Source organism: Marmota monax, unplaced genomic scaffold, assembly GCF_021218885.2.
Source record: "Marmota monax isolate L192 unplaced genomic scaffold, Marmota_monax_Labrador192_F-V1.1 WCK01_AAM20220418_F8-fsc00077, whole genome shotgun sequence".
NCBI lineage: Eukaryota > Metazoa > Chordata > Mammalia > Rodentia > Sciuridae > Marmota > Marmota monax.
Genome location: NW_026694610.1, coordinates 804,494 through 819,337, shown reverse-complemented (window position 1 = coordinate 819,337; position 14,844 = coordinate 804,494). Strand labels below are relative to the sequence as shown.

At 39.0% G+C, this 14,844-nt stretch overlaps 1 protein-coding gene across 1 annotated transcript in view; it reads left to right on the top strand.

Moving 5' to 3' along the window:
- The window catches only part of Egflam (EGF like, fibronectin type III and laminin G domains), a 174,171-nt gene that overhangs the window by 76,386 nt on the left and 82,941 nt on the right, over positions 1-14,844 (top strand). The gene's annotated exons all lie outside the window — the stretch shown is intronic.

Genomic DNA, 14,844 nt, shown 5'->3' with positions numbered 1-14,844 from the left:
GCACCATTACCAACTAGCCTGCCTGCATTTCAAGCTTGAAACTTGCCCTTCTGGTTTTGAAACATATATTTGAAGTAAATATTTGATGATGACTTTTCTCGGGGGAGGGGGAAAGCTCTTCAGAAACAAATACAATGCATGGTTTCCTCTGCACCCATATTGCCGTGGGGCAAGTTTCTTGGTTTGATTTCAGCTTTTTTTTTTCCCTATAGTCTACTTCTGCAGTGATTTTTATTCAGCTTGTTAGAGGGAAGATGAGTGATTAAAAGTTAGAATTAAAAGTTCTTTAGGTGTAAAAACATTCTCAGTGCAGCTATGTAATTGTGTGGAAGGAAGAGAGAAAGGGAGAAAGGAAGGAAGAATTAACAGTCTAGGGTCTTTCCTCTGAACTCTGGTTGCAGTTTGATTTTGAATTGAAGCAGTGGCTGATCAATGGGTCTGAAAACAACGTGTGTGGAGTTTGCATTCTTTGCATTAAAGATGATGGAGCTCACAGGAGGCCTGCTACTTTATGGATTCATAAAGAGACTGGTGCAGCAACTCATTCCTAAGGCTCTCTGAAGCTGGGAGGAAGGATCCTGCCATGATCTGATTAGCTATGCTTCCTTTTCTTGACCTCCTAGCCCATTTCTTGGTAGTGGAAAACAGACATTGTGTTTTCTTTTTTTCAGAGAAGTGCTATACCAAGTCTCTTGAATGCTTGAATATGGAGCTTGTTTCAGACAGGACTTGATGAATTTTAAGTGGCAGAAACTTGAAAGGAGAAGATGGAACAGTAATGTACTGTCTCCTCCTGACTATAAAGTCCAGTGGCAGATATAAAATCAGGGGACTCTAGAGTTGGGTCACCTCACCAGCCTGTGTCCATCTCTCTGCTTTATTGATTTGTTTTCAGGCAGGCTTTTCCAATAGGTGGCAAGAAAGCCGTCAGACACACAAAACTAGTTTAGTTCACTACTGAAAAGAAAGTGGCTATTTATCCATGCACCAGCAAAATCCTGACATTCATTCTAATCGGTCAGCCTTAGGTCCCATTCCATTCACTGTGGTCAGGATGGGAAGAATCCACAGATTGACCAAACGCTGTTTTTACTGTAAATATGGCATAAACCTAAAGTTTATTGATTGAGTATTCAAGAGGGTTGAATCCTCAAAGGAAATTGTGGTGCAGTTTCTGGAATTGGGGCAAATAACACTAGGAATTAGTAAAAGAAAGAAAGTCAGGAAGGAAGGAAAGAAAGAAAGATGCCCATTGCAAAGCCCAAACCAGGACTGTTCTTTGAGGACAATCCACAATTCTGCTTTTGATCTAATTTGGCAAGCAAAGCCAAGAATATGCCTAGAACAGGGAAGATTCTAATCTGGTTTCCAATACTAGTTAAATATGCAACATTGAAAGTTTTTCATCTATAAAACTTGGAGCAAAACCTAACATTTATAATTTAGTTACACAAGTAAATTAGACAACACCAACAGAACAAATTGTAATCCATTAAAATTTAGAAAAATGCTAAGTGTTTTAATCATAGCCTGGCAGTTCATCTGAGTAACCCCAATAAAGATGATAATTATCACTTAGTATTAATTTTGCACTCAAACATCTGTTTTAAAACTTGCTCTATGTCTGGTATATTGATACAAGGTAGAAATGGCAGTTACCTAACCTTGCTTGTACACCTGGAGAGTAGATCAAGGAGTCTTTGGCTTCAAAAACAGAAGAACTGGGAGAGAGTGTTATGATCCTCCACTCTCCAGATACATGGCCCTGGGGAAGTCACTTTCCCTCCTGAACCTCAAAGCCTCTTGGTTTGTGGTGCCCTCAGAAGAAAGGGTGAGGCAAGAATGTAGTTGCAAATAGTTAATTTGGAATCAAAAATGATAGAATGGGGAGAAAGAGACAGCAAAAGACGACAGATAAGGGCTTGTTACTAAAGTCATTGTTCCAGGTCGTGAGGCCTTCAATGGGTCTTCATTGCACTGCCGTCTCTCTGGAGAATTCCTCTCAGATTTGCCATAAAAAGACAAGCAACATTTGCCCACTGGCTTCTGTTGTTTGAGGGTTACACCAGGAGGTACAGCCTTTCCATACTTGTAGGCCATGTTGGGATGTGAATCACCGAACAGGATCCTGGGGTACAAGGAGGCGTGACATAGGCCAGCAGGTGCTTGAGGGTGGACAAGGGCTGTTGGAGGTGAGTCTGAGATCTCACAAAACTGTTCACATCCCAACTGCTGCTGAAATCAGAAATGGGGTGTGGGGAGTGATAAGGGACCCACGGGCATCAACTACGAACTCCTCTCTGCAAAACATGGGCAATAACTTCTTCCTGTCTATAGCGTGTAACGATTAGGAGGATCAAGTGAAGTCACATATGAGAAAGAGATTGGAGGCATTACAAACCTGCAAGAGTGTAAGGCGTGTGGGAGTGTTATGCATCTGTACTTAATAATTACAATTCCCTCCAACAAAAATACATTTGAACATTCAGAACTATTCCTAGCATCTGAGGGGCTCAAGGCTCAAACTCTTGTCCATATCTTTAGGTCATTCTTACAAACTGTTAATTCTTTGACATCTGTTTGCCTTAACAAAATACCTTCACAGTGTTCTGGAAGCTAACTCCAAATTTGGAATTCTTGGATTCTTCAGTGTTCCAGATGGAGAGAGCCTGGTCCTGTTTATAGCTCCTGTACTAGGAATTCTGTTTCTATTTTTTTTTTCCAGTACACATCGATTCAGTCAAGTTATTGTATCTAAGGACCTCCATTTTCTCATCTGCAATATCAGGCAAATTCAACTCTTTTGTAGTTATTACTCATAGTCTTTGTAAAGTTTTTATACTGTAGACACTCTATACCTGTTTCCTTCCTACCAAACCCTCATTTCCCTTTTACAAAAGAGAAAACTAAGACTCAATTGCTTAACTTTCTTTGCTATAGTGCAATAGCTGGTAGGGGACAGAATTAAAAGTAGAACTGAATTTTCCCGATCTCAGCCCAGTGTTCTATTTAATGAAGCCCCTGGGTGTCTTGGTGTCTGTGACCCTCCTTCAGAGACCAAAGCAGGGACTCAGCCTGCTCAGAGCCTGGCTGGAGGAGGGAGCAGGAAGCCCCTTCAATCTCTGTCTGCTGTTGTTTCTGAAAGAAGCCTTCACAGCTTGTTGCAGCATTTAATGTTGGGCTGCAAAATAAATCCATTTGTAAACATCTCAGGTATTATCCCATACAGGTAAGCGCCTGAGGATATGTGTTTGGAGAGAGCTTTCCTAGGCTCTCAATCAGAAACTGCTGTTGGTATGCGCCATGGTCTGAATGCTTGCGCTTTCAGAAGCAGGGCCTTTGTGGGTGATTAGATCACAAGGGCAGAGCCCTGAGGAATGGGATTAGTGCACTCATCCAGAGGCCTGAGAGAGCTCCCTACTATTTCCACCATGTGAGACACGGAAAAATTGCCAGCTATGATCCAGAATGCTTAGTAAACAGCTGTTGTACTACATTGTTTAGGGACTGGTGACATGGAAAAATTCCATACATGTTCAGGATAAATATTTTTTCCCAAATATTATAAATCCTCATTAGTTGAATTCATTGACTTGGAATCAACTGATATACAAGACTGACTACTATATTTTTATTTTCTTTCCTTCTTTCTTTTTTAATCAGGCTGAGGATAAAACCCAGGTCCTCATATATGCTAGACAAGTGCTCTACCACCGAGATATGCCACCACCTCTGATTGTATTTTTTTTAATACCAGTTCAAATGGACTACAAAAGCATAGAAGTCTTTTGGGAGGTCTTCAGTTATTCGTTTTTCCTGAGAAAAGTACATGTCATGTTTCATGATGAATTCCTTTGCCTGTATATCTCCTGTGTACAGAAGCACATGTAACAGATCTCTGTGTGAGTCAAAAATTCCTTGTTGCACTTAAGATGCGGGCCTTTTGCAAACCAAGTCTAGGAAATTGTAGAAACTGGTTTATCCTCAGAGGTTATCCTCTGATTTCAACATCCTAATGGGAAGTTCTACCTAAGTTTAGTCACTGGAAAATCAGGCATCAGTCTTCTCTCTGGCTTGGTGGCACTTATACATCAGTTTGCTCTTCTTACTTGCCATTCAATGGGGATAAGCAATATTAAAGGTATTGCTACAGGATATTCTAACAAAAGTTTTAAAAATACTTAACTGACTAATAAAAGATGAACCTGAGAAATAACACTAGATCGTAAGCTGGGGGTTCAGCTCTTTATGAGCTAGTTATTATGACGTTTCAGATAGACTTTATTTATGATGATCACTTGAATCATGGCCCTAGGACTAAGCAAGTTTTTGCTCCTCACCCAGCTTCTACCTCCCCCAAGACAGGACACCTCTGGTGTGAACACCCAGGAGTTATGTTCTCAGCAACTGCATCAGAGAGTATCATAGTCTCTGGCTCAGGCAGAATGAACACTTTTAAATGGCACAATCTTCACAGTCTCCCTCAAAATTGGAATGGGAATGATTCATTAGATTCCCCGTTAACTGCAAATTTTTAGTTTTTTGAATGGTAGAAAAAAGATATGAAAGGCAAATTGTAAGCAAGACTGCAGGCTGTAACATATTTTGCAATGTTTTTAAAACATTCAACTGTTTTTTTTTCAAACAGAAAAGTCATGCATTTGAAGAGAAGGAGAATATTTCTTTACTCATGTGATATTGAAAATTTCTTTGTGGGCAGCAAAGTCCCATGTTTATTAAAATAAGAACCAAGCATAAATATAGCTACCTATGCTTCAAAATATTTTGACTATAAATATCTGAGAAATCTGCCTTCTTCTGCTTAAGAATTTCCCCAGGGTAAGTGCCTTTCTCATAAGCAAAAAATATATATATACTATGGTGGCAATGAAAGCAAAGGGCCTGGAAAAATGTTCCTCGTCACTGATGCTCCAGTTAGGGTGCTGTGCCCCACATATGCTATCAATCAGGGCAATTAGAAGTGAGAAATAGTTTTCATTTGACTTAGCTACAATTTTTTTCTGTAAGTGGCACATGACTGGTTAAAAATGCTCCAGAGCTTTGCACTGTCAACTACTGGAAAGAGCAGACTAAAACTTTCAGTGACTGTTTTCAATTAAAAGTTCATTGCTAGCTTATTGGGTACATGTGAAACTTCAAAATATTTCTGTGTATGTTTTAGGAAAACAAGATAAGAAATGTTGATCTTTAAATCTCACCCCAGAAAGTTCTACTAATAAATGAGAAGGAGTAATGTTTACCCTCTTCTCCTTTTCACATCTTTCTGCCTAAATAATTGCCTTGCAATTGCCTTTCCTAAAAAGACTTGCAAACTTTACTTTCATGTAGGTCTGTTTCTTGGCTGATTGCAATGCCTACATATTGATTTCACCTGAAAATCTCAAGGTCATACAGTCTGGGTGATTATCACAAATTTATATTTTTGTCAAAAGTCATCCACCTTTCTATGCCATCATAAACTTCTTTTTTAATCTGCAAGTAACAAATTCAATTAGTTACCTCACAGGAAGCAACCCTGCAAAGGCTGTTAGTTTGGGATTCAGAATGAAACTGAAAGGATTCTGGATGTCCCTTGAATAATTTTAAGAGAGATACAATATGATCTGTCTGTGGTCAAGGTCAAAAGGTCTGAAAGGACTCTCAATGCTAACACCACTCAGGTGTACATTTGTTCAAATGTGGAATTGCAAGAGAGATTGCAACACTGAACTCCAATCCTGGCAAAGTTACTTGATTTCAATCCTCACTTTCCTTGAGTGTAAAATAAGCCTGGACTTTGTGGCATCTAAAATCCTGTGACTCTGATGATCTATCATAGTGACATAGGTGAGGCCATATAGACTGGTGCTTTGACACACATGCCCTCACCATTTTAATCTGTATGCTCTTTTAGTGGGTTATTTAACTTTTCTATGCCTCAGACAGCAAAATAGAAAAAAATAATTTACTTTTCTCATAGGGTTGCTGTGAATGCAAATGCTTACAACACTGGTTGTGTGGTAATGCACAGAGTGTTCTATCCATGCAGACCATCCCTGTTAAGGCTTTCGTGATGGATCTTTTCTGCTTTCCCTTATAGGCATGTTTGTCCCTGACTGTAGTTTTTATGCCTAGGCCCTGTGCAAGGATAGCTCTTCTAACCTCTTTCCTTAGTTAGCTTTGGTTCATCCTGTCAAGACTCCTCCATAAGCATCCCAGGAAGCCTTGCTTGATTACCTTCTTCCACTATTAGATTAGGTTGGGCATACCCACAGTATTTGCATGCACGCTCAGCACATCTGTAGTTAATTACTTGTTCAAGCTCTGTCTTCCTACTGGAACATGAGGGTAGTCTCAGACTTGTTCCCCTTTATAGAATACAGCACCTGGCACTCAGCAAATTTAACACATGTCAAATGGATTCTGGCAAACATTTGTACCCAGGCATTTGTGGGATTGCATGCAGAGAATACCAACAGCTAGCTGGAACCTTGAGTGAGCTGCTTCACCCTCTGACTTTCCTCAGCGGTAAAATACAGATGCTGACAGTGGCCACCTCAAAAAGGACATGATAATGAAAATATGTTTGCAAAGCACCTAGAAGAGTGGCTCATGGAGGATTTTTTAATGTTGGTTTTTTCTATCCTGAGTCACATGGAAATGTATTGCTGCACTGGAAACTATGGTTTTTAAGTAAATAATTGAAAAAGCATTAGTCACAAGTGGTTAAATGAATCCTTTATCACTGATGTCAGAGACCACAATAGTAACCAACATCCTCTCTCACCAACTGCAGAAATAGAAGCCAGATAATACCCAACACATACACATCTGCACATACACACCTTACCCATGGTCACTGTCATACCCAACCCCACTGAAAATTCCTTATTGTTATTGTTTTCTCATCATAAAAAGGATATCAGTGTGTGGCAAATGTTCAAATAACCTAAATATATATGACTAACTTGAAAGTTCCCACTGTGATTTTATTTCACATGGAATGCAAACTTGTTTCAGAGCTCTTCAAAAATAAGCAAACTGCCAACTTTCTTCATAGAATTTACTACAATATACAGCAATAATTAGGCAAGTGACTGCAATATATAAGAGTAACATAGCCCTGCATTGATTTTCTTGCACCCAAAAGTTAGGATTAAAAATATTTAAAGAATTATTCTCTCTCTCTCTCTCTCTCTCTCTCTCTCTCTCTCTCTCTCTCACACACACACACACACACACACACACACACACACACAATCACAATGCCAGTGATGGAACCCAGTGCTTCATGTATGCTAAGCAGGCGTACTCTGTCACTGAGCTACATCCCTAGTCCTAAAGGATTCTTTATATGCAACTAGTTAATTTGGAGAAAATGAGGGAATGTGGAAAATGTTCCTGCTTTCTTTTCAAGCAAGTGTTTAGGAAGTTATGCAGTTTAGGTATCAGTCTTCTTTCCCACCATCAACAGAATTAGAAATAAGCAAGAACAGGCTTGATTGAAAGTCAACTGAGGTTTCATGTTAACAAATGGTGCTTCATGAAGACAAGAATTTCCTTTTCTTACCTTTAGTTTCAAACCTTAAGTCTCAGAAGAGACTTCCTGACTGGTGGCTGGTCCCAGAAATTCTGGTAGCCATCAAGTTGCTTTGCCCAAATTCTCATGGAAGGGGTCTCCTGAATGCTTTTTGCAGAAGTTTGACCTACAGTTCTACAAATTGATTCTTTAAAGCTTCAATCCCTTCTACTATGAGCATTCTTAATATAATTCTTGCTCAGATTGAAGGAAGTTGACACAAATTGAATTCTTGTGCAGCAGCTTTGGGAGCCATTTATAAACTGCAAATGAAAAGTGTGCTTTCCTATTGCTCTACCTGGGACAAATTGCCAGTTGAGTTTATTATTATCCTGTTCTATCCATCTGTTTGTCATTTGGTTGGGTTAAACCAACACATAAATAAAGAAAGAGGCTGAAAGCTGAAGGTCAAATAATAGATTTTTTTTATGCGACTACTTAGTGGTTTTGTACTTCTCTGCAATTCATTTCTGTGTAGAGCAAATCCTGCATAAAACCAGTCTGTAAAATCGACAGACAATTGTAGGCTCCTAGCGTGAGAGTCTCTCTCACCCCTGTCCTGTTTGCCCTGGATAATCTATGGGATCATGTCTCTTCTCTTAAAGCAGAGTGCTTAATCTGCAGTCTGTAGATCCCCAAAGGCTCCCTGGATAGAATTCAAGGGGTTCCTGCACTTACCTGAAAAATAATTATTCTTAGTTTCAGCAACTGAAACTTAGCATTTTCTTCATGAATCAATGCCGACAACAAACCACAGTGGGATTAGCACTTCCTGTGATTTTTGTCACCATTAGAATGATAGGTCTTTTCTTCTCCCATTACAATTGCTGTGCATGTGTCAAAGTACCAGTTATGTTTATCACTACCTTGAAATTATCACAGTGATTTAAATTCATTGCTGGATTTTATTATTTAATGTGTTCATGAATAAGCATATATATGACTATATCATAATTTTTATATTTTTATAATTGTGTTCAGTATAATTAGTTTCCTTGTGATCTTATTTTTTATTTTATGCATATAAACATTTTTATTTTATGCATAGGAAAACATTCATAGACTTTATCAGACTGTCGCAGTGGCACATGAAGGTTAAGGACTGTTGTTTTAGGTCAGGAGTTGGCAAACTTTCTCTCCGAGGATGAGATAAGTAAATATTTTGTACTTGTCACCTGTATGAACTGTCTCAAATACTCTGCCATTGTAGCAGAAAGGCTTCCATAGGCAATACCTAGACAATTGTGTGTGCTTGTGTTCCAATAAAATGTGACAAACAATGGCAGCTGGCTAAAATCTGCCAACCCTTGCTATAGGGCATCACGTTATTTCTAAGACTGAGTTCTGAAGATATCTGAATTCAGTTCAACCAGCATTTATTAGAAATCTACTATGAGCATATTTTCATACAAACTTGTATGTGTTGAGTATCTTATATGTGAAAATCACATACAAGAGATTCAAGCATGAATAAGCTATAGTGAGTGCAGCAGGCAGGGCTGGGGGCAAGAGCCTGGGGGAACACATTTGATATCTGAATCTGTTTTTAATCTAAAAAAATCGTATATGACACATACAGGTGTACATATTTGAAGGCTTCTTATGGTAGCTAAGAGGGACACAACAGAGATAACCCAGCGGAGGAGAAGTGGGGAAGCATCCTAAAAGGTATCTGTTAGAGGAAGCCAAGTAAGCAATGGCTTGGAGGCAAGAAAGAAGTGTTCTTGGAAAAGCCTGGAGCTGTTTGTGGTGAGAAATGGGTAAGCAAGGGTCAGACTAAGGAAGGCATCATAAAGAGCTTGTGTGTATCCCAAAGGATATTAGGAGCTATGAAAAGTGTTGAGCAAGAAAGGAATTATAGGTATCTGTAATTTTGGAAGATCATGCAATCATCTCAGGGAACAGATAGGTGAATAAGACAAAGTCTAAATGCTTAATGAGCTCAGAGCCTAGACCAGAGGACAGAAATACAAACTGACATTAGCAGATGATATAATCAGTGTAATAGTAGAATCAGGTTCAAGGCATGGGATAGCTCACAGGACAGTCTTATTAATTCTGTTCATGAGATGATGCTTAGAAAGGAATAATATAAGATAAAATACTTAGGAGAGAATCCTAGGTCCTTCAGAAGCCATTTAATTGTAGAATAATAGGTTTGATATTGAAAGAGGCCATACATATCTGGTTGTACTATAATTAAGCTATTGGTCCACCCCTCTCAAGCCAGCAGTGTGACCTCCACTGTCACGACCCTTCTGCATGTCCTGCTATATCCCCTGGAGGACAGTTTTTTCCTTCTCCTACAAATTCCAATCTCAATAGTATTTTCCAAGTAGGATTTAACTGCTTCAAGCCCAGTTTCTTAGTGTCTGTAACATGTTTGAGCTTCACTTTTCACTCCAGCTTGAAGAACAAGGGTTCCTTAAGCTGTGGGTGATAATTCATTAAATGAAAGGTAAAGGGGATCCTGGCCAATTGTTTTTCAGAAGTGAAATAGAATGGGACTGAAAAGAAAATATCAGAGGGTATCATACAAGGTAAAACAAGAATTTGTAAAACTTGCATGTGTGTGTGTGTGTGTGTGTATGATGTTCACTGGGTCACATGTGCATTGTATGTCTTTCTGAGGATCATGCAAAAACATGGAAAAACATCGATCCATGTGGATCAAAGTCAGAGACACTGAACTAACCCTAACCTCTTGCACTGCTCAGGGCTTTCTGTAGTCCTTCATCCTCCCTGATCCCTGATGGATGGCTGACAACCCCTGCTTTTTTTTTTTCTTCCTTTTGGTGAAGGATTTATTCGAGCATGAAGAATAGAAACAGAACTCATGCAGGGGCAGAGGGGGCCCGATAGCAGGATTCCCCAGTACCAGCTTTGATGCACAGCTCATCCTCCCAAGGCAGCTGCCTTCATTGTTGACCATTCCTAACTACCATCAAAATTTTTCCCATGTATGTGCGGCCATCACCTTATCTGTAAGGAACTACTAAGTTCCTAGTCCAATATGGAAAAGCGGGTGTCCACCCCATCCTCATTTGTCACACAGTCTGTCTCCTATCTAAAGACACTACCCTGTGCTCACTATGTCTTCTCTACTCGGACACCTTGGGAACTCTTCCTCAAAAGAAGTTGGATCTACAGTAGAGAGAAGGGAACTGGAGGAGGGAGAAGGGAAGGGGAGGGGGAGGGGGAAGTACTGGGGACTGAATTAGAGAAAATTATCTGCCATGCTTTTATAATTATGCCAAAATGAACCCTAATATTATGTATAACTTAAAGGATCTGATGAAAAAGAAAAGATGGATCCAGCACATCTCCACACATCTCTAGCGTATCTGCTTAACAGAGAAAACTCCTTGTGCCAGCCCAGCAGCAGCTGGTACACAGTGAGACAGTGGCCACTTTTAAAGTTCAGATTTATGCCCCCCCCCCCACTGGAGATTTTTGCCACATCAGGTTTTCTGTGCCTTAGACCTATGGGATCGACTTTTTAAAAACTAGCATAAGATTTTATAAATATCCTACTAAACTTCATCAGGACAGACTTTACCCTTGTGTTTCTATATACCAAGAAAATTTTAAATTTTTACTCTGTGACACCTCTTATTTCAGGAAGGCATGCTTCCCAGACAACTATTCCCCAAAATTCTTCTGATTATTTTAAATACAACTGATTGTGACTCTTCTTCTGAGTTTAGACCACTAAGATTATTCTTTAATGTTCTTAAGTTTTCCATCAGTCTTCCCCTTAAAAGTGAGGGGGCAGAACTGAGCCTTCTTTACTGCCTGGAGGGCTTTTGTATTGTTTTGCTTTGTTTGTTTTTCCTATCCAGTTTCTCTTCTTAACCACTTGCATTGTTCTTGGGCAAATCCTTCCCACATTCTCATTTGCCCGTTTACCCATTGAGCCTCTCTGAGACCTGGGGATAGTCCATGCAGGCTACTAATTTAGAAACCCAGTCAAACAGTCGTCCTTACACATTTTTCAATATTTATTTAGTGCAGCAGCATCTATTATATCTAGAAAGTATAATTAGCCTTTCTCCTTTTCTCATAAGACTTTTAGTAAGGTCTCTTAAGGTGCTTTGGAATGCAATGTTGTGGGGTTTTTGGACGTGATTCCATCTTGTAAAGGACCTTGAAGAACGACCACAGGGCGTGGGAGCTTACACACAAGCTCCCATGTCTTGGGCATAAGTCTTACCTCAGAAGTCCTCATCTGATAATGTTAGGATTATCAGTGAGAGTTATTTTTTTTTTTGCTAGTTAAAATCAAAACTCACATTTAAAAAAAATGATACCTAATAACTGAACGCTCTTTTAAGATAAATTCTATGTGTGAACCTCAATTCACCACTTTCCTAATGGAAGGCTAAGGACTTTTCTTTGAATGTGAGCCCACTGCGTAGAGTGCCCCACTGATATTCTTGCACAAACCACACTTGAAAGTCTCACTTACACTTCTTCAGGTGAACCAAAAATGTAATCACTTACAAAGCTGAGTGCAAAATCCTTATGGAATCTTATGATCTTTCCCCCAATCTTTTACAATTGTGTAGCTTTTACCTAGTTTAAAGGCATTTTTTTAGTGGTTCAGCTTATCAAGCCTTTCAAAGACACTTAACATAGCTATCATTCATTTTTGTACTCACAGTTCACTGATTTATATAGTATTAAATTAAAATAACAATTGTAACAACAAAAAGGGCATAAATAGGAATGGGAATAAACACAGTTGACTTTTTTTTTGCTTTAAGACTATACCAATTTCTTTTTTATTGGTTCTTTTTAGTTATGCATAAGTAGGATTCATTCTGACACAATTGTAAGAACATAGAATCTAACTTGTTTTAATTCAGTCCCCAGTTCTTCCCCTTCCCTTCCTTCCTCCCTCCCCCTTTTCCCTCTCCTCTACTGATCTTTCTGCTATTTATTTATAGTTTTCTTTTAAAAATTAGTGTCTTATGGACATACATCATGGTGAGACTTACTGTGGTATACTCATATGTGTACGCAGGTAATTTAGGTCAGATTCATTCCACTGTCTTTCCCTGTCCCATAGCACCTCCCTTCCCTTCACCTACTCCATTGATCTTTCTTCTATTTTTTAATCCGTGCCTCCTTATTTTGGATTAGCTTCCACATATCAGAGAAAACATTAAACCTTTGATTTGGGGGGATTGGCTTATTTTACTTAGCATGATAGTCTCCAGTTCCATCCATTTACCAGCAAATGTCATAAAGTCATTCTTTTTTATGACTGAGTAATACCCTGTTGCATATATATATATATATAATTTTCTTTATCCATTTTTCTGTTGATGGGCATCTAGGTTGGTTCCATAGCTTGGCTATTGTGAATTGTGCTGCTATAAACATTGATAGCACTGTCCTATGCTGATTTTAAATCTTCTGGATATATAATAAGGAGTGGATAGCTGGGTCATGTGGTAGTTTCTTTCCTAGTTTTTTGAGGAATCTCCATACTGCTTTCCAGAGTGGTTACACTAATTCGCAGTCTAATCAACAATGTATGAGTGTACCTTTCCCCCTCCACATCCTTACCAACTCTTATTGTTACTTGTATTCTTGATAATTACCATTCTGACTAGAATGAGATGAAATCTCAATGTGGTTTTAATTTGCATTTCTCTAATTGCTAGTGATGTTGGACATTTTTTCACGTATTTGTTGATCATTTGTATTTCTTCTTTTAAGAAGTATCTTTTTAGTTGACTATTGATGAGCCAGTTGCTCAACTGGTGAGAACAAATGAGGATCATTGGTCAACTTGGGAATTTGATTAGCAGATGTTAATAAGGAAAACCTTGACCATGTGTGTATGTAAAGAAGTGCCTTGGGGCTGGGGATGTGGCTCAAACGGTAAGGTGCTTGCCTGGCATGCGCGGGGCGCTGGCTTCGATCCTCAGCATCACATAAAAATAAAATAAAGAAAACTGAAAAGTAAATATTTAAAAAAAATTCTCTCTCTCTCTCTCTCTCTCTCTCTCTCTCTCTCTCAAAAAAAAGTGCCTTACTTATTTACCTACTAATGGCTAATGTTTTTATATGCCAAACCTATCTTTCGTATGGATTAAATGGTCTCTCATATCAGCACCCGTATTATTTTCTCTCTTTGGTTATCCCACTTGATAATTTACATGTGGTTAATGCTTAATATATTTGTATCATATGCAGCTGGTATCGCTCTGGTCTCTTCTCCACCCAAGGATTCTCAACTCCTTCTCAGTTATCCAAAACCAAATACACTTTCCTCAGCATTTCAGTTCTTGAAAAATGCTGTATTGCACTGCTTCCTAGTGGTCCTTAGATGTTTTATTCCTGCACTGATCCTTAGATATATTATTTCCCAAATTGGATTATTAACTCCCTTAGCCTGGACTGTGTTTATACATTCTAGGAGCATTCCTTAGAATATAACTTCTATGATGGAAGCATGCTTGACAATCATTAATCATTTGCCAGCTGACTAGTTCAAGGCAGCCACTTGCTGAATATGATAGTTCAAAGAAAAATAATTGTTTAATAAATCTGAGATTGGCAATGGGCAAAGTAGTCAAAAACAAAACAAAACTTAAAAAAAGAAAAGAAAAGGAATGAAACAGAAAAATATTCCACCCAGTGGTTCTGTGACTTTGGGTAAATAATTTCCCTTTTGTATCCATAAGGGTAGAATGAACACTAAACTAGACCACTGGCTCTTAAAATTTGGGGAATCTTGATTATCTTTGAAAATCTGATAAAAGCTAAGGAGTCTCTCCTTAGAAAAATGAAGAAAGTGCTCACATTTAAAATCTTGCATATAATTTCTGCAAATCCTCAGACACTTGGACCAAAGGATCTGGAAGATTCCACCTAGTCCTGATAGTCAGGATGGATTCTGAGGTGGCCAGTGATAAGTGCTTCTTCCTGCCAAAATGAACCAGTGAGCGGCTTGATTAGGAATTGAGTAATTGGGCATTGAGTAGCCACTGCTGACCACACAACAGATGCTCTACCCAGTCTCCCCTGCCCAACCACCTCCAAAGGCAGGCCATTGCTCTCCTGAAGTGTGGGATGCCATATCCCACCCTACCCCACTTCTTGGACAAGTGCTTGAAATGCAAGTCCTGTTGGCAACCGTCCATCTTTACCTGGGATGGCGGCACATCTCTGTCACCTTCCTCCTTGTCTGGCCTTTTCAATGTTAGGGAAAGTGTTGCTATGGTGATTTGGTTGGAAACTTTGCAGTTAGG